We start from the raw sequence: 20,172 nt of genomic DNA on the forward strand, positions 1-20,172 counted from the left end.
TGTTCATGGTTTCAGATGTTAGAAGTCTGGTCAGTGAAGTTACACAGAGTCCCGGAGGTTTCTTTATACTGAGAAGGGGTGTGGTTCACTGTGATAGGGGCGGTATCGGCTGTTGTGAGAGGGCTGGTCTAAAAAGCCAGCGCTTTCTTAACTGCCAAAATGTCTCTCCAGTTGCGACATTCGTGAAACAGCGTTGAAATCCGATTTCCTATTGCAGCCATCTTGTCACGCCACGCATCAAAGGGAATGGTTAACAGAGTTCTGAACACGCCACAGTCTGAATTATAATAGTCAAGCACAAAAATAACCGTTTTATCTTGAGCCTGTCTCAGACTTGCGCGGAAAAACCATCGGCCGGTAACCCCCGTCTTTGATTGCCATGTTGCCGTCAAGATCTTATTTGTTGAATCTGTGTCAGTTTCATTCAGGAGGGTCTGCACCCGCTTGCAGCGCTTAGTGGCGGGTGAATCCATGATCCCGTCCTCAGTTTCTTGATTCACAGCGGTGTCTGCTGCGTTCGAATCTTGAGGGTTTAGTCTGCGGAGCATGACGAGTCTCAGAACAGCCCAATCGTTTGAGGTTAGCATGCACAAGGAGTGGATAGTCTGCAGCTTGTCGGCTCCTTCATCCAGCTGATACAGACACATATCGCCGGTTTCGTACTTGAAGACGTATCCCCATCTACCGCGAACTCCATAGGGTTCCAAAGACCATTCTTCTTGCAGAGGTAAGGCCGGAGGCATCTGAGTTCTGCATAGAGACAGCGTAGCCTTGCGAGGGGTCTGCTGAGCTTGGCCGACACCGCTCTCATAGTTGTAGATCGTGACGGGTGTGTCAGAAATAATAGATTGGAGCTTGGTTGTTTCGGACGCCATGTTGAAAAGGATTCAATCGCTATCGAGGCTTGAGAAAGGGCCTTATACAATGAGAGAAGCGGTCAGGGGCGGGGTGAGGGGGTGGGCGGGACTTCTGCTTTCTGGAAGTGGGGGAGGGGTGTGAATTTCGGAAGTGGGGGATGGGTCCGGAAATGGGTGGGGGATGGGTGTGAAATCCGGAAGTGGGGGATGGGGCCGGAAATGGGTGGGGGATGGGTGTGAAATCCGGAAGTGGGGGATGGGGTCATCAACTCGATCAATTTGTATAAATGAATTAAATAATCAATATAGTAAAATTAATGGTTTATATTAATAATGTCATATAGGCGGGACTTCCGGCAGGGGGACCGGAAATGGAGGCGGGACATCCGGCAAGTTGATGGATTATTTATCCGCTTAATTAAATTTTGACATAAATTTGATATCAATATAAATTTTATATCGATTAATATAAATTTGATATCATTTAATATAAACTTTATATCATTTAATATAAATTTTATATTGATTAATTATTGCTTAAGATAAGAATAAATCTTTATATCGTTTAATATAAAATTTATATCGTTTAATATAAACTTTATATCGTTTAATATAAATTTGATATCGTTTAATATAAATTTTATATCGTTTAATTATTATGTCATCTAAAGGTCAATAAAAAAATAAGCCCCGCCCCTTTTTAATCGCCCCGCCCCTTTTTAATCCATCAAAATCGGATTAAAAAGTGACAGAAGGTGTCTCCTATGTCTCTCTAACAGGTATCGTAACCATTTTATTTGGGGGGGGGGGGCGCTCCACTGAAACCTGTGATGGCCACAACAACGATACTGCTGGTCCAGCAAGATCTGTTGAGACAGGGGCACAAATATGTTCATTCAAGCCAGTTCATTCTGGACTGCCTACAAAAATAATTTTTCTTGCATACGTCAGAGGAACTCAGTCCCGACACCTGTGGAGTTCCACTATGCACTACGGGCTGTCATTGTAGGGCAGTTCCTCTCGACAACGCATACTGGCAGTTACCTGGATGATGCATCAGACCACTTGGCGGACTTCTTGGACAACAAGAACAGCAACTGCAGTGCTTCTGAGGTTGTGAGAGTGGAGCAGCTGGTAGACCCACCTGACCTCACAAAGACCGAGTCTTGTGTCCTCTACCACCTGGCAGGATACATAGCGAAGAGGGTCATCAGCTTCTCGCTCTGTGAGGAATGCCAATGTGCACTGGTTGAAAAAGTAACCAACACAACAAGTGAGAAAGCTGTTTTACTACAGTTAAAGGAATTTAAAAGGGGTGCATTATACCGGCCATGCGATGAGCTGTTCACTCTCCTGCAGCACGTGGAGCACCTCTTCCGTTCCCAGACGAGTGATTCCCTTATGGAATCCTCCAACGTAGTGGAACAGCTGGAAAGAGAGGCCATGAGTCTGGACAGCAACCTTCCCTCATGCCATGAGCTGAAAAAAAAAACCTTTCAACATATATCAGGCTGAGGTTAAGGATTCACTCAAAGTGCATCGGAGATGAGAGAAAGGCAAACAGCCGTAATAAGGGGTACCTTGGCAGCAAGAGTCAGACCAAGAAGGCGATTTCCACACAGCAGACCTCCTCACCTAAGGTCATACCATCTAGGCCACTAACGAACACCTTACTGGTTGCCATGGATGTACTCGGCCACTCCATTCCCGGCACACCGTCCGCAGTTTCCACAGCCTCCAGTCTCCTCTTATTCCAGCAGTCAGCAGTCGCCACCAGCAGCCATGGCCAGCACCAGCCGCCACCAGCTGCCAGCGCCAGCAGTGGCCAACATTATCAGCAGCCGTCACAAGCAGCAGCCGCCATCACCATCCTTCGCCAACATCAGCCAGCTCAAGCAGTCATCGCCTCCAGCAGCAGCCGCCTGCAGCAGCAGTGTTTGGGGAACAAATTAGTCACACTACTGTCTGAGTAATAAACATTTTAAACCTCATTATGGCTTATGATAATTTTTTGTGTGGAATAATTTGTATTCCTACATGCAATCCAACTAAACAGCCCTTTCAAGGGTGCAATTAAACAAACCTTATTTCTACTAGCATCAGATACACAGTACTCAGCTTAATGGCTAACACCGCCAGGTTCAGCAGATACAACCTAAAAAAAACGTCCTAGTCAACCTTGATGATCCTAGTAATCTAACATCAATAACTTACTTAATAAAAGATGTTAGAGATTCACTAATGAACTTCGTAATTTCTGGTGTAGCGATACCTTCTTCACAGCTGGCAAAATCGAGATAAAAGTAGCAGGCAATGACTGAAAATCGGTTGTCTACCAAGTTAAGAATATATTTATAAATTGCACTGTGCACATACAAATAAATATAAACATATGCACCATAAAGGGCCTATTTATATAATATACAGAGTTGACAATTCAAAAGAGGTAGCTATTTAATCAATTTACGCCTGGATATAACGTTAGTGCTACCTTTACAGAGGGCGAAGTCAAGCTAACAAAACTAGCAGGCAATCAGTGGTTTACCAAGATAAAACATATATAATTACGCTGTGTACATACAAATAAAGATCAGTATATGCATCATAAAGGACCTCTGATAAAATATAGACAGTTGACAGTTCAAAATAGGTAGCTATTTAATCAATTTACCCCTGTATATAACGTTACCTTCACAAAAGGCAAGTCAAGCTAACAAACTAGTAGGCAATCGGTCGTCTACCAAGATAAAATATATATATATAATTACGCTGTGTACATACAACAAAAGATCAGTATAAGCATCATAAATGGCCTATGATACAATATAGACAGTTGACAATTCAAAACAGGTAGCTATTTAATCAACTTACCTCAGAAGTTACTCGACAGTCAGCAATGGAAGTGAATGATGTCCGACGCCATAGAATGGCTTTGTGGAACTATGCGAGGCTGCATACCCCGGAAGTAGGCGGCAAACAGCTTACAACGCAGTCCAATGGGAGTGTCGAGACTCTTTTTATCCCTATGGCTCTACCCAAACCCATTCATTTTGGCGATGCTGATTGGCCAAATATTTATAAATCTCCCCTAGCAACAGTATACGATTGGTTATTTCGCTACACTTGTGGGGCTCCTTCAGTCACAGCCCCACAAGTGTAGAAGAAGAGAAATGATTCGTCTGTTGGTGGAAATGCACTGTTAAATGATAGAGTCAATCAGTAGAAGTTTTTTAATAATTCTTATTACATGTAGCCACGTACTATTAAGTACAAACTGACATTAATAATACTTTTAAAATCTATATATATTTTGACTTTTCCCCTCCACATCTAGGGCAGCACCCGAGCGCCCCCTATGGGCCAGTCGCCACTGGTAGATGGTTTTGTGAACACACTGTTAATGGTTGATCTCGAGAAAAATGGAGAGAGGAGAACAAATGACTTTTCTGTAAGAATTGACAATCTTTCACCACTGATTTCTCTCCAGCAGTTTGTATCTTGAGAAACAGAAATTGAGACCACAGTGGAGGACAGATAGAAGGTCCTGACTTGATGAGTTGTTAGAACCTGCTTACATTGGAGGCTAATTCTCCAGATGAAGCAGCTTAACAATAGCTTTTTAACAAAGGTCAGATTGTTGTCTTGTTGAGCTTGTGAATGTGTCCTTAAAGCCAAGGCAGTTTAGCTGGCAGGTTTGGTAAATACTTCAAACTCTGACATTTTTTCATTGGTACATGCTTACAGACATCCACCACTTTTCCAGAACCTGTCAGAACCCTCATGTTTGAATAACATCTGTTGTTTTTTACACTAAAAGATCAACAAACGTGTTCATAACTGCTCTCCTGCAAACACTACACAATTAGATCAAAATAAAATATAGGAATATGTGGTTTTATTGGTTATGATTGAACCTTTAATACAATACTCCAACAGAAACTGAAGAAGAAGAAACATTATCATTTTCAGGATACAACTAAATTTCATTTGGTAGCATCTCTTTTTGTTTGTATTAATGTCAACCAGATATAGTTGATGCATGTTGTTTGTTAAATATTCTGTTTTAATCCAAGTTACAAAAAATAATTGTGCCATTGTTTTGTTATTTATTGGACTGGATGCAATAGCAGTAGGTATTAGCAATTTTCCCAGCCATAGGTTAAAAGCTATGTCTGTTGTGTTGGTGTGATCTCGCATGACTCTGTGTCTGGCAGATAAACGGCTGCTGAACGGAGGCTCCTGGCTGGGTAAGGTCATCCCAGATCTTTGTGGTCTTTCAATGGAGATGGTTCAAGCAGATCTTTAGGCGTGGGACCGGGGAGCCGAGGATTGACTCAGCAGTCTTGATGACCACTGCAGTTGCTTGTTCTTTGATGCAGTGCAGCTGGCATAGCAACCTGTACATCCACGAGTCAGGACGCTCTATACTGTGCTGTGGTAAAAGTTTTTCAGCAGAGTTGGAGGAAGTTTGTTCCTCCTCAACATTCTCTGGAAAAGAAAGACGCTTCTGGACCTTGCTGGGTAACAGGCGAGCTGACAGCGTTGCTAGGGCCCGGGATAACGTTGTGTTTTTGGGCCCCCCCTCTACACCTGCCGCCACCACACACACACACACACACACACACACACACACACACACACACACACACACACACACACGCACGCGCGCGCGCCTCATGCCCTGGAAATCTCTGTATTTTATGGTGAATATTTTCAACCCAACCCGGTAAGGTGCCAGCCCTTCCCTGGGCTGCCACCTTACCATGGTGGAGGGGTTTGAGTGTCCCAATGATCCTAGGAGCTATGCTGTCAGGGGCTTTAAGCCCCCAGTAAGGTCACACAAGGCAGACAGGTCCTAGGTGAGGGACCAGACAAAGAGCAGCCCAAAAAGCCCCTTATGAAGAGCAACATAAATGGATTTTGTGTTCCCTCGCACTGACGCGGGTGACCGGGGCCCCATTCTGGACCCAGACCTGGAGGTGGGGCACGTTGGCGAGCGTCTGGTGGCCGTGCTTTTGCCCATGGAGCCCAGCCGGGCTCAGCCCAAAGAGGTGACATGGGTCTCCCTTCCCATGGGCTCACCACCTATGGGAGGGGCCAAAGGGGTCGGGTGCATTGTGCAACGGGTGGCAGTAGAGGGCGGGGGCCTTGGCGTTCTGATCCTCGGCTGCAGAAGCTGGCTGTTGGGACATGGAATGCCCCCGGTGAGAGGCGCCGAGCTGGGGTGGGCATACTTGTTGCCCCCCATCTCGGTGCCTGTACGTTGGGGTTCTCCCCGGTGAACGAGAGGGTGGCCTCCCTCCACATTCGTGTGGGGGGACGGGTTCTGAATGTTGTTTGCTCTTATGCGCCAAACAGCAGTGGTTGAACTTCTGTGCTCGTCATGGATTGTCCATTACGAACACCATGTTCAAGCATAAGGGTGTCCACATGTGCTCTTGGCACCAGGACACCCTAGGCCGCAGTTCAATGATCGACTTTGTTGTCGTTTCATCTGATCTGCGGCCGCATGTCTTGGACACTTGGGTGAAGAGAGGGGTGGAGCTCTCCACCGACCACTACTTGGTGGTGAGTTAGCTCTGATGGTGAGGGAGGAAGCCGGTAAGACCTGGCAGGCCCAAATGTATTGTGAAGGTTTGCTGGGAACGTCTGGTAGAGTCCCCTGTGAGACGGAGTTTTAACTCCCACCTCCGGGAGAACTTTGAACACATCCCGAAGGAGGCGGGGGACATCGAGTCTGAATGGACCATGTTCTGCGGCTCTATTGTTGAAGCGGCTTGTCGGAGCTGTGGCCGCAAGGTTGTCGGTGCATGTCGCGGCGGAAACCTCAAACACGCTGGTGGACACCAGCGGTGAGGGAAGCCGTCAAGCTGAACAAGGAGTCCTACCGGGCATTTTTGGCCTGTGGGACTCCGGAAGCAGCTTATGTATACCGGCAGTCGAAGCGGCAGGCAGCTCAGCTGGTCGCCGAGGCAAAAACTCGGGCATGGGAAGAGTTCAGAGAGGCCATGGAGAAAGACTTCCGTATGGCTTCGAAGCGATTCTTGTCCACTATCCGGCGTCTCAGGAGGGGGAAGCAGTGCAGTACCAACACTGTTTATAGTGGGGGTGGTGTACTGCTGACCTCGACTTGGGACGTCGTGCTTCGGTGGGTGGATTACTTCGAAGACCTCCTTAATCCCACCAACACGTCTTCCATTGCGGAAGCAGAGCCTGAGGACTCTGGGTCGGGTTCTCCCATCTCAGGTGCTGAGGTTGCCGAGGTTGTTAAAAAGCTCCTCGGTGGCAAGGCCCCGGGGGTGGATGAGATTCGCCCTGAGCACCTTAAGGCTCTGGATGTTGTGGGGCTGTGTTGGTTAATGCGGCTCTGCAGCATTGCATGAACATCTGGGGCAGTTTCCCTGGATTGGCAGACTGGGGTGGTGGTTCCTATATTTAAAAAGGGGGACCGGAGGGTGTGTTCCAACTACAGAGGAATCACACTCTTAAGCCTCCCTGGTAAGGTCTATTCGGGGGTTCAGGAAAGGAGGGCCAGTTGGATAGTCGAATCTCGGATTCAGGAAGAGCAATGTGGTTTTCGTCCTGACCGTGGAACACTGGATCAGCTCTATACCCTCAGCAGGATCCTGGAGGGGGCATGGGAGTTTGCCCAACCAGTCTACATGTGTTTTGTTGATCTGGAGAAGGCATTCGACCGTGTCCCCCGAGGGATCCTGTGGGGGTACTCCGGGAGTATGGAGTACTGGGCCCTTTAATAAGGGCTGTCAGGTCTCTGTATGACCGGTGTCAGAGTCTAGTCTGCGTTGCCGGCAGTAAGTCGGACTTGTTTCCGGTGAGAGTTGGACTCCGCCAAGGTTGCCGATTCTGTTCATAACTTTTATGGACAGAATTTCTAGGCGCAGCCAATTTGTTGAGGGGATCCGTTTTGGTGGCCTCAGGATTGCGTCTCTGCTATTTGTGGATGACGTGGTCCTATTGGCTTCATCAGGGCATGATCTACAGCTCTCACTGGAGCGGTTTGCAGCCGAGTGCGAAGCAGCCGGGATGAAAATCAGTGCCTCCAAATTCGAGACCATGGTCTTGAACCAATAAAGGTTAGAGTGCCTCCTCCGGGTTGGGGAGGATGTACTGCCCCTAGTGGAGGAGTTCAAGTATCTTGGGGTCTTGTTCACGAATGAGGGGAAGATGGAGTGGGAGATCGACAGGCGGATTGGTGCAGCATCTGCTGTCAAGCGGGCGTTGTACCGGTCCGTTGTGGTGAAGAGAGAGCTGAGCCAAAAGGCAAAGCTCGCAATTTACCGGTCGTTCTACGTTCCTACACTATGGTCACAAGCTTTGGGTCGTGACCAAAAGAACGAGATCCCGGATACAAGCGGCCAAAATTAGTTTTCTCCGTAGTGTGTCTGGGCTCTCCCCTAGAGATAGGGTGAGGAGCTAATTCATCCGGGGAGGACTCAGTAGTGCCGCTGCTCCTCCACGTCGAGAGGAGCCAGTTGAGGTGGCTCGGGCATCTGGTTAGGATGCCTCCCGGACGCCTCCCTGGTAAGGTGTTCCGGGCACGTCCCACCGGGAGGAGGCCCAGGGGAAGACTCAGGACACGCTGGAGGGACTATATCTCCCGGCTGGCCTGGGAACGCCTTGGGATTCTCCCGGAGGAGCTGGCCCAAGTGGCTGGGAGAGGGACGTCTGGGCCTCCCTACTGAAGCTGCTACCCCCGCGACCCGACCCCGGATAAACAGAAGAAAACGGACGGACGGATTTTCAACCCATCTATTGAATTTAGTGCAATGGTTAATTTTTTCTTTATAAGAGCAATCAATGCAGCCAAAATATGAACTTTTTTGACTTGCTGTATATTAGCCAATCCCTAACAGATTTTTTTCACTTCCATTGCAGGAAGTAGAATATGTTAGATACTTTGGGACTTCTCTGAGAAAGGCTTCCTTCCTTCCAGTCTACTAACCACCTCCATCCTAGGGCCACACTCTTTTTCAGTGGACAGGTCAGTCAACCTAGTAGCCTGAGGCCACCTATTTCCCAACCACCGCCCTGGTTAACGGTGGCTCCTACTTTTAGACAGTGACAATTTTTAGAAACTCAAAAGTCCCTAAGGGTGTTGTTTTAAAGTTTGGGCTACAGGCAACCTTTTAAGACCTCCTAAGTAATTTTAGAACCATGCACTATGTCTGTTTTACAATCATAGAAGAACTCCGAAAAATGTTGACTTAATAATTGAATGTCCACAACTTCTAATAAAATGTTATATGCTTCTTTAATTAGTATGCTTTAGCAGGGAATTAGTAACAGCATTAAGCAATTTAACAAATTACAAATTAAAATTTAATCCACTTCCTAACTCTATCTAAGGCTGCTTACTAATGTGTTCAGGAGAGGCTTTTAAATTTGGAGGAACAGACAGACCCGAACCATTGATGTCATCCCAAAGTGTCTTTGATTGCTGGATAAGGAGTTGTTCAGCCGAAAACATCCCTTCTCTTGATGGCAACCCCGATATCCCATTTAATGTCCTATTCACAAAGTCTCATGCCTTGAGCCCTTTGCTTTGATGATCGTGTCTGAGGTCCGTCTCTTCTGCTCGACAAGTTGGTTCAGCTTCAGAACTGACATCTCACGGGTGCGTTTCCCATCTCTGGAACATCTGGTTCTTTCCATCAACCAGGTCAAAACCACAGCAGGTCTTCTTGACAGGATTTGCAGATCCTTGGCCCCAAATTGTGGAAAAACACGAAGAACGGACAATTTGGCTCAGTCCCGGTGGCTCTTAGGCAAGGCAAGGCAAGGCAAATTTATTTATATAGCACAATTCAGTACAGAGACAATGCAAAGTGCTTTACATGATTAAAATATAGGAATAAAAGCAAGTAGGGATAGAATGTAGAAAGAGGCTTTCCGCACTTTTACAGTTTTCTGTAAGTTTGTTCCAGATAAGTGGAGCATAGGAACTAAATGCTGCTTCTCCGTGTTTGGTTCGTGTTCTAGGTATGCAGAGAAGGCTGGAGCCAGAGGACCTGAGTGGTCTGGAGGGTTTATACGCTGATAACAAGTCTGTGATGTATTTAGGTGCTAAGCCATTTAGGGATTTATAGACAGAAGTATTTTAAAGTCTATTCTCTGAGATACAGGGAGCCAGTGTAATGACTTGAGAACTGGGGTGATGTGCTCTACTTTCTTAGTCTTAGTGAGGACGTGGGCAGCAGCGTTCTGGATCAGCTGCAGCTGTCTGATCCACTTTTTAGGCAGACCTGAGAAAACACCGTTGCAGTAATCAATTCTACTAAAAATAAAGGCATGGATTAGTTTTTCCAGATCCTGCAGAGACATTAGTCCTTTAATCCTGGAAATATTCCTCAGGTGATAGAAAGCTGACCTTGTAATTGTCTTTAGATGCTTTTGAAGGTTCAGGTCTGAGTCCATCACTACACACAGGTTTCGGGCCTGATTAGTGGTTTTAAGTTGAAGCGACTGAAGCTGTGTGCTAACTTTTGATCTCTCCTCTATTGGTCCAAAAATTATTACTTCTGTTTTGTTTTTATTCAACTGAAGAAAATTTTGGCACATCCAGGCATTGATTTCTTTTAGGCATTTACTCAGTGCTTGAACTGGTTTATAGTCACCTGGTGACATGGTGATGTAAAGCTGTGTGTCGTCTGCATAGTTATGGTAGCTGATGTTGTTATTTTTTATTATCTGAGCTAGAGGGAGCATGTAGATATTGAAGAGGAGGGGACCCAGGATGGACCCTTGGGGAACCCCACATGTAATCTTTGTCGTCTGGGATGTAAAGTTACCTACTGACACAAAAAAGTCCCTGTCCTTTAAGTAGGATTTAAACCAGTGGAGTGCTGTGCCAGAGAGGCCGACCCAGTTCTCCAGACGCTCTAACAGAATGGAGTGATCGACAGTATCGAATGCTGCACTGAGGTCCAATAGTACCAGCACGGTGGTTCTTCCACAATCTGTATTTATACGGATGTCATTAAACACCTTAATAAGGGCGGTCTCTGTACTGTGGTGAGCACGGAAACCTGACTGGGAAACATCAAAGCGGCTGGTCGTTGTTAAGAAGGTGTTTAATTGTTGAAATACAGCTTTTTCAATAATCTTACTGATAAAAGGGAGGTTTGAGATGGGCCTGTAGTTCTGGAGTAGTAGTTTGTCTAAATTGTTCTTTTTCAGCAGTGGTTTGATATTTGCTGTTTTTAGGGACTGGGGGAAAACACCTGACAGAAGGGACATGTTTATTATCTGAGTCACATCAGACGCTATGCCAGGTAAAACTTTTTTAAAGAAAGCTGTGGGTAGAACATCAAGGCAGCTGGAGGAGGAACTTAGCTGCTGGATGATCTGCTCTAAGCTTTTGTGGTTTATTTGGCTGAAATGAGACATTTTGTCAGAAGTAGTTCCAGCTGAATACAGCTTTGGTTGTGGTGTTGATATGGTAGTACAAAGTGATCCTCTCATTTTTAGGATTTTTTCAGTAAAGAAGTTAGCAAATTAATTGCAAGCCACTGACACAGGAGGATTTGTTAGCCTGTCAACTGGAAAATAAGACACGAGCATTATTAATGTTTTTCTTGATGATCTCTGAGAAGAAAGATTCCCTTGCATTTTTCAATTGTAAGTTATATCTGTAAAGTCTCTCTTTATAGATGTCGTAGTGAACCTGGAGTCTGTTCTTTCTCCACCTGCGTTCAGCTTTCCGACATTCCCTTTTTTCACCTCTAACTGCTGGAGCATTTCTCCAAGGAGATTTTTTCTTCCCGGAAACAACTTTCACTTTAACTGGAGCAATGCAGTCAGTGATATCTGAGACTTTAGACTGAAAGTTATCTACTAGCTGTGACATGACAACTTGTTTTTGCCCCACCTCTGCTGCCTGCCCTTCACCAGCCTGATTGATCACACCTGTTACCTATCTTCTCCTCCAGTGTATTTAAGCAGTTGGTACCCTTCTTTCCTTGCCAGTTCGTCTAGCCTATTCCAGCAAGCGTTCCAGCCCTTTCTCCCTGAGCTTCTAGTGATTTTTGAACCTTTTTGTGCCTCGACTCTGCCTCTGCCCAGTGTTTTTGGATACCTCTGCCTATTTTGACTGATTCTCTGTGTACCGACCCTTGGACCATCATTAAACACCCGAATCTTGGAAACTGTCTGAATCTGAGTTGTCATTTGAGTCCAGCCTGCTCAGCTCCTAGTTACAGTACGAATTGGCCATAACATGGACTCAGACAACTCAGACCCTGTTCGCACTGCACTCCGACTTCAGGGTGAGCAGCTACAAGCTCAGCAGGAGCAACTTGCACAATACTGTCTGGATCTTTTGGCCATGGCAGACAGGCAGCAGACAGTAATGGCTTCTCTGGGTGAGCAACTGCATCTTTTATCTGACCAAGTTAAATGTCTTCAAGTTAATGATGCTACAGTTACCGGCCCTGTGTCAACCACCCCCTCTGTGGATCCTTCTCCTCCTAGTGATGACACACTTAGTTCTGCTACGCCTCACCTTGCCAAACCGGAACGATTTTCTGGAGACTCAGGAGATTGTAAAGCCTTTTTAACCCAGTGTAGTCTCCATTTTGAGTTACAGAAGTCAGCTTACCCCACTGAAAGGTCCAAAGTGGCATTTGTGATTTCTCACCTGACTGGCAGAGCACAAGCCTGGGCCACGGCAGAGTGGAGCAGAGGATCACCTATATGTGAGTCTTTAAAAGTTTTTTCAGAAACCTTTTCTAAGATTTTTCAAAGTACTGCTGCTGGCAGGGAAGCATCCAGGTCCCTCATGGGTCTTCACCAAGGCAGAAGGTCCACCTCTGACTATGCTATTGAGTTCCGCACATTAGCTGCAGAGAGCGACTGGAATGATGCAGCTCTATTCGATTCCTTCCTAACGGGGTTGGCGGACTCTGTTAAACGTATGTTGATCCCCCTAGATCTTCCTAAGGATCTGGACTCCCTCATTTCCTTGGCAATCCGGACGGACAAGAGGCTGAGGGACCAAGCTGTTGAGAGTCCCAGACTCAGATTTTCTCCAGCTGTCCAGGGGGATCATCTGAGCTCATCCTTTAATTTTTCACCCAGCAACAATAAGTCTTCTGCATTCCCTGGTGTCACCTCTGCAGCTGAGGAGGAACCTTTGCAGCTTGGAAGGACTCGTTTGTCTCCGGAGGAGCGACAGCGCCGCATGAGGGAGGGGAGATGCATCTATTGTGGACAGAAATTACATTTCTTGATCTCCTGACCAGTAATAGGGCCTGACTCACCAGTGAAGCAGAAGGACCACGGTACTTTTTACCAGTTTGATTAAACGGTATAATTCAACATAGAAAAAAACAGAAAAATGGCCGTTTTCTCCTTTTTTGTTTTGTTCCACAAAATAAAAAAGGAGAAAACGATTTGTTTTCCCGTTTTGTGGTTTCTGCACATAAAACCAAAATCCATTAAACGGCTTGATTTTGTTTTTTTTTGTTTTCACCCCCAAAAATGGAAATACCATTCAATTTTCGGTTTCAGAAGTGGGCGTGGCTTTCAAGCCCGCCGGTCCGGTGCCCTTCAAAATAAAGGCATGGCATGGAGAAACTTTCGTTGTATTTTCTGCCCTCATCAAAACTTCTGTGTTTTAAATTAAAGCAGGTATAATACATATATAAATATATACATATATTTAGATGTAATATATATTTATAATTTTTATAGCTACAGGGTTTACTCGGAATAAAGTCATCTATTGAGTGTCAGAGAGATTTAACTGCGACAGGACAGACATGGCAAATTTGACACTCAGGACAGGTATTTTAAATGACCAGCAGATGTCGCTGTTCATTAATGTGACAGTTAATCACAATATCCAGCGTATTTTAACACCTCATAGTGTAACGTGCTGGAAACTGGATCCAGAATTTAACCAAGCAGGTCAGTGACGTTTCAAACAAGTTTATTAAATGAACGCCGACGCAGGCACACGGGGCTTGCTGCAGTCGTAGAGCTAGTACAGACGGGCAGACAATCCGTTAAGGGAAATCCAGGGGCGTTATCCAGAGGGGTCCGGGTCCGATCACAGAGAAGCAGATATCCAGCGGCAGCACAGAGAGGGGAATCCGAAAGGCAAGGTCCAGGTCCAGTCCAGGTTTGGAAACAAACAGGCTCAGAAAAATCACAGGGAACAGGCAGGCTCGGAAACGGAGGGCAGAATCAGGTCGAACTCAGACAGGCAGAATAAGGAAACGCTGGAATGCTCTTACGGGTGGCTTGAGACAATCTGGCATGGGCTTCTGATCTGCACGGGGATTATAAGGAGGTGAAAACAGGTGGAACCGATGAGGACTAATTGCGGGCAGGGTGGAGAATGAGCAGGTGTGCTGAACAGAGGAAAAGATCAGAGCCAGTGCCGAGATCGTCACACATAGTCAATAAATGGAACATTTATGAAACGGTGTGTTGTGTGTGGAACTTTATTTTTGTGGGGGAGAATTTTTTTGGATATATATCTGGGAAAACAGCCAATATAAACAGGAGTGAGGTAGAAACAAAACAATAGATCGATCTCTCTCTCTCTCTCTCTCTCTCTCTCTCTCTCTCTCTATATATATATATATATATATATATATATATATATATATATATATATATATATATATATATATATATATATATATATTCACTTTGAATGTTGAATTCACTGTGCTTTAACACATGTGAAATTATATAATTATCAAAAATGTGTGAAACTGCAAATATATCTTATATTCTAAGTTCTTCAAAGTAGCCATCTTTTGCTCTGATTACTGCTTTGCACACACTCTGCATTCTCTTGATGAGCTTCAAGAGGTACTAGTTTGCCCTTTTGCTTTCACTCTGCGGTCCAGCTCACCCCGAACCATCCTGATTGGGTTCAGTTCCGGTGATTGTGGAGGCCATGTCATCTGGTGCAGCACCCTATCACTCTCCTTCTTGGTCAAATAGCCCTTACACAGCCTGGAGGTGTGTTTGGGGTCATTGTCCTGTTGAAAAATAAATGAGGTCCAACTAAACCAAACTGGATTGAATAGCATGTACCTGCAAGATGCTGTGGTAGCCATGCTGGTTCAGTATGCCTTTAAGTTTGAATAAATCCCCTAACGTCTTCTTAGCGGACAGACCCCTTTTTTGACAAAATGGTGTAATTTTTGGCCAACTTTGAAAATTCCTGGAGGCCAAACCAAAGCTCACAGGTTCACGGGGCATGGCTCAAAAAATAGCCCCATCCCTTGACAGCCAGATGCCTGTGGTCCCCGATTTTTAGGACCCACCATGACCCCGTGACAGCCCACCAAAGACGGCAAAGTTCACCCGAAAAAAACACATTGATTTACATTGGTTAGACCTGGTTAGGGTAAAAAAAGGTGGAAGCTGTGACAAATGGTTCTCCATCCCAACATGGAGCTCTCATCTGCAGCAGCATGAGCCTGCTCTGGGTCTCCACATCCAGCATGGATCTCCAAGGCAGGAGCAGCCTGCTCTGGGTCTCCATATGCAGCATGGATCTCCCAGCAGCAGCAGCCTGCTCTGGTCTCCCACATGCAGCATGGATCTCCCAGCAGCCAGGAGCCTGCTCTGGTTCTCCTAACCTCCACATCCAGCATGGATCTCCCAGCAGCATGAGCCTTGCTCTGGGTCTCCACCATGCAGCATGGATCTCCCAGGCAGCAGCAGCCTGCTCTGGGTCTCCCTAAACCTCCACATGCCAGCATGGATCTCCCAGGCAGCATGAGCCTGCTCTGGGTCTCCACATGCAAGCATGGATCTCCCAGGCAGGATAAGCCTGCTCTGGGTCTCCTAACCTCCACATCCAGCATGGATCTCCCAGCAGCATGAGCCTGCTCTGGGTCTCCTAACCTCCACATCCAGCATGGATCTCCCAGCAGCATGAGCCTGCTCTGGGTCTCCTAACCTCCACATCCAGCATGGATCTCCCAGGCAGCAGCAGCCTGCTCTGGGTCTCCTAACCTCCACATCCAGCATGGATCTCCCAGCAGCATGAGCCTGCTCTGGGTCTCCTAACCTCCACATCCAGCATGGATCTCCCAGCAGCATGAGCCTGCTCTGGGTCTCCTAACCTCCACATCCAGCATGGATCTCCCAGCAGCATGAGCCTGCTCTGGGTCTCCTAACCTCCACATCCAGCATGGATCTCCCAGCAGCAGCAGCAGCTGCTCTGGGTCTCCACATCCAGCATGGATCTCCCAGCAGCAGAGCCCTGCTCCTGGGTCTCCTAACCTCCACATCCAGCATGGATCTCCCAGCAGCATGAGCCTGCTCTGGGTCTCCACATGCCAGCATGGATTCTCCCAGGCAGGCAGCAGCCTGCTCTGGGTCTCTAACCTCCACATCCAGCATGGATCTCCCAGCAGCAGAGCCTGCTCTGGGTCTCCACATGAAGCATGGATCTCCCAGCAGCATGAGCCTGCTCTGGGTCTCCTAACCTCCACATCCAGCATGGATCTCCCAGCAGCAGAGCCTGCTCTGGGTCTCCACATGCAGGCATGGATCTCCCAGGCAGCAAGCAGCCTGCTCTGGGTCTCCTAACCTCCACATCCAGCATGGATCTCCCAGCAGCATGAGCCTGCTTGTGGCTCCACAATGCCAGCATGGATCTCCCAGCAGCATGAGCCTGCTCTGGTTCTCCTAACCTCCACATACAGCATGGATCTCCCAGCAGCATGCAGCCTGCTCTGGGTCGTCCACATGCAGCATGGATTCTCCCAGGCAGGAGCAGCCTGCTCTGGGTCTCCTAACCTCCACATCCAGCATGGATCTCCCAGCAGCAGCCCTGCTCTGGGTCTCCACATGCAGCATGGATCTCCCAGGCAGCAGCAGCCTGCTCTGGGTCTCTAACCTCCACATCCAGCATGGATCTCCCAGCAGCAGCAGCCTGCTCTGGGTCTCCTAACCTCCACATCCAGCATGGATCTCCCAGCAGCAGCAGCCTGCTCTGGATCTCCACATCCAGCATGGATCTCCCAGGCAGCAGCAGCCTGCTCTGGGTCTCCACATGCAGCATGGATCTCCCAGGCAGCAGCAGCCTGCTCTGGGTCTCTAACCTCCACATCCAGCATGGATCTCCCAGCAGCATGAGCCTGCTCTGGGTCTCCACATCCAGCATGGATCTCCCAGCAGCATGAGCCTGCTCTGGGTCTCCACATCCAGCATGGATCTCCCAGGCAGCAGCAGCAGCCTGCTCTGGGTCTCCACATCCAGCATGGATCTCCCAGGCAGCAGCAGCCTGCTCTGGGTCTCCTAACCTCCACATCCAGCATGGATCTCCCAGGCAGCAGCAGCCTGCTCTGGGTCTCCTAACCTCCACATCCAGCATGGATCTCCCAGCAGCATGAGCAGCCTGCTCTGGGTCTCCTAACCTCCACATCCAGCATGGATCTCCCAGCAGCAGGGCCTGCTCTGGGTCTCCTACATCCAGCATGGATCTCCCAGGCAGCAGCAGCCTGCTCGGTCTCCTAACCTCCACATGCAGCATGGATCTCCAGCAGCAGCAGCAGCCTGCTCTGGGTCTCCTAACCTCCACATCCAGCATGGATCTCCCAGGCAGCAGCAGCCTGCTCTGGGTCTCCTAACCTCCACATCCAGCATGGATCTCCCAGGCAGCAGCAGCCTGCTCTGGGTCTCCTAACCTCCACATCCAGCATGGATCTCCCAGCAGCAGCAGCCTGCTCTGGGTCTCCTAACCTCCACATCCAGCATGGATCTCCCAGGCAGCATGAGCCTGCTCTGGGTCTCCTAACCTCCACATCCAGCATGGATCTCCCAGGCAGCATGAGCCTGCTCTGGGTCTCCTAACCTCCACATGCAGCATGGATCTCCCAGGCAGCAGAGCATGCTCTGGGTCTCCACATCCAGCATGGATCCCCCAGGCAGCAGCAGCCTGCTCTGGGTCTCCTAACCTCCACATCCAGCATGGATCTCCCAGCAGCATGAGCCTGCTCTGGGTCTCCACATCCAGCATGGATCTCCCAGCAGCAGAGCCTGCTCTGGGTCCTCCACATGCAGCATGGATCTCCCAGGCAGGAGCAGCCTGCTCTGGGTCTCCTAACCTCCACATCCAGCATGGATCTCCCAGCAGCATGAGCCTGCTCTGGGTCTCCTAACCTCCACATCCAGCATGGATCTCCCAGCAGCATGAGCCTGCTCTGGGTCTCCACATCCAGCATGGATCTCCCAGGCAGCAGCAGCAGCCTGCTCTGGGTCTCCATCCAGCATGGATCCCCAGCAGCATGAGCCTGCTCTGGGTCTCCACATGCAGCATGGATCTCCAGGCAGGAGCAGCCTGCTCTGGGTCTCCTAATCTCCACATCCAGCATGGATCTCCCAGCAGCATGAGCCTGCTCTGGGTCTCCTAACCTCCACATCCAGCATGGATCTCCCAGCAGCAGAGCCTGCTCTGGGTCTCCTAACCTCCACATCCAGCATGGATCTCCCAGCAGCATGAGCCTGCTCTGGGTCTCCACATGCAGCATGGATCTCCCAGGCAGGAGCAGCCTGCTCTGGGTCTCCTAACCTCCACATCCAGCATGGATCTTCCGCCAGCATGAGCCTGCTCTGGGTCTCCACTTGCAGCATGGATCTCCAAGCAGCAGCAGCCTGCTCTGGGTCTCCTAACCTCCACATCCAGCATGGATCTCCCAGCAGCATGAGCCTGCTCTGGGTCTCCACATGCAGCATGGATCTCCCAGGCAGGAGCAGCCTGCTCTGGGTCTCCTAACCTCCACATCCAGCATGGATCTCCCAGCAGCAGCAGCCTGCTCTGGGCCTCCACATGCAGCATGGATCTCCCAGGCAGCAGCAGCTGCTCTGGGTCTAACCTCCACATCCAGCATGGATCTCCCAGGCAGCAGCAGCCTGCTCTGGGTCTCCTAACTCCATCCAGCGGATCTCCCAGGCAGCAGCAGCCTGCTCTGGGTCTCTTAACCTCCACATCCAGCATGGATCTCCCAGGCAGCAGCAGCCTGCTCTGGGTCTCCTAACCTCCACATCCAGCATGGATCTCCCAGCAGCATGAGCCTGCTCTGGGTCTCCACATGCAGCATGGATCTCCCAGCAGCAGCAGCAGCCTGCTCTGGGTCTCCACATGCAGCATGGATCTCCCAGGCAGGAGCAGCCTGCTCTGGGTCTCCTAACCTCCACATCCAGCATGGATCTCCAGCAGCAGCAGCCTGCTCTGGGTCTCCTAACCTCCACATCCAGCATGGATCTCCCAGCAGCATGAGCCTGCTTGGGTCTCCACTCCAGCATGGATCTCCCAGGCAGGAGCAGCCTGTGTGGGTCTCCTAACCTCCACATTCCGGCATGGATCTCCCAGCAGCATGAGCCTGCTCTGGGTCTCCTAACTCCACATCCAGCAGGATCTCCCAGCAGCATGAGCCTGCTCTGGGTCTCCACATGCAGCATGGATCTCAAGGCTAGCAGCAGCCAGCCTGCTCTGGGTCTCCACATCCAGCATGATCTCCCAGGCAGCAGCAGGCCTGCTCTGGGTTCTCCTAACCTCCACATCCAGCATGATCTCCCAGCAGCAGATGCGCCTGCTTCTGGGTCTCCTAACCTCCACATCCAGCATGGATCTCCCAGCAGCATTGAGCAGCCTGCTCTGGGTCTCCTAACCTCCACATCCAGCATGGATCTCCCAGCAGCATGGGCCTGCTTTGGGTTCTCCACATCCAGCATGATCTCCCAGGCAGCAGCAGCAGCCTGCTTCTGGTTCTTCCTAACCTCCCACATGCAAGGTCATGAATCATCCCCGCAGACAGCAGGCAGCCTGCTCTGGTTCTCCAACCTCCACATGCAGCATGGATCTCCAGGTAGCATCAGCCTACTCTGGGTCTCTTAACCTCACATCCAGCATGGATCTCCCAGGCAGCAGCAGCTTGCTCTGGGTCTCTTAACCTCCACATCCAGCATGATCTCAAGCAGCATGAGCCTGCTCTGGGTCTCCTAACCTCACATCCAGCATGGAGTCCCAGGCAGCACGAGCCTGCTCTGGGTCTCCTAACTCCACATCCAGCATGGATGTCCCAGGCAGCATGAGCTGCTCTGGGTCTCCTAACCTCCACATGCAGCATGGATCTCCCAGCAGCATGGGCCTGCTCTGGGTCTCCACATCCAGCATGGATCCCCAGGCAGCAGCAGCCTGCTCTGGGTCTCCTAACCTCCACATCCAACATGGATCTCCCAGCAGCATGGCCTGCTCTGGGTCTCCACATCCAGCATGGATCTCCCAGCAGCATGAGCCTGCTCTGGGTCTCCACATGCAGCA

At 49.0% G+C, this 20,172-nt stretch overlaps 1 long non-coding RNA gene across 3 annotated transcripts; it reads right to left on the reverse strand.

Annotated features, from left to right (window-relative positions):
* Positions 1–1,631: 1,631 nt before the first annotated feature.
* LOC118561859 lies at positions 1,632–3,913 on the reverse strand. 3 transcript variants are annotated; one of them, XR_004930314.1, is made up of 3 exons: positions 2,184–3,385; positions 1,902–2,102; positions 1,632–1,723 (listed from the first exon to the last, which is right to left on the reverse strand). It is a non-coding gene; the product is annotated as an uncharacterized LOC118561859 (long non-coding RNA). The 3 variants fall into 3 exon arrangements; XR_004930313.1 differs by lacking the exon at positions 1,632–1,723 and adding an exon at positions 3,729–3,913 and having other exon boundaries at positions 1,871–2,102; positions 2,184–2,779; XR_004930315.1 differs by lacking the exon at positions 1,632–1,723 and having other exon boundaries at positions 1,871–2,102; positions 2,184–2,336; positions 2,438–3,385.
* Between the last annotated feature and the right edge of the window lie 16,259 nt (positions 3,914–20,172).

This window comes from Fundulus heteroclitus, unplaced genomic scaffold (genome assembly GCF_011125445.2).
Source record: "Fundulus heteroclitus isolate FHET01 unplaced genomic scaffold, MU-UCD_Fhet_4.1 scaffold_742, whole genome shotgun sequence".
In the NCBI taxonomy this organism is placed as follows: Eukaryota; Metazoa; Chordata; class Actinopteri; order Cyprinodontiformes; family Fundulidae; genus Fundulus; species Fundulus heteroclitus.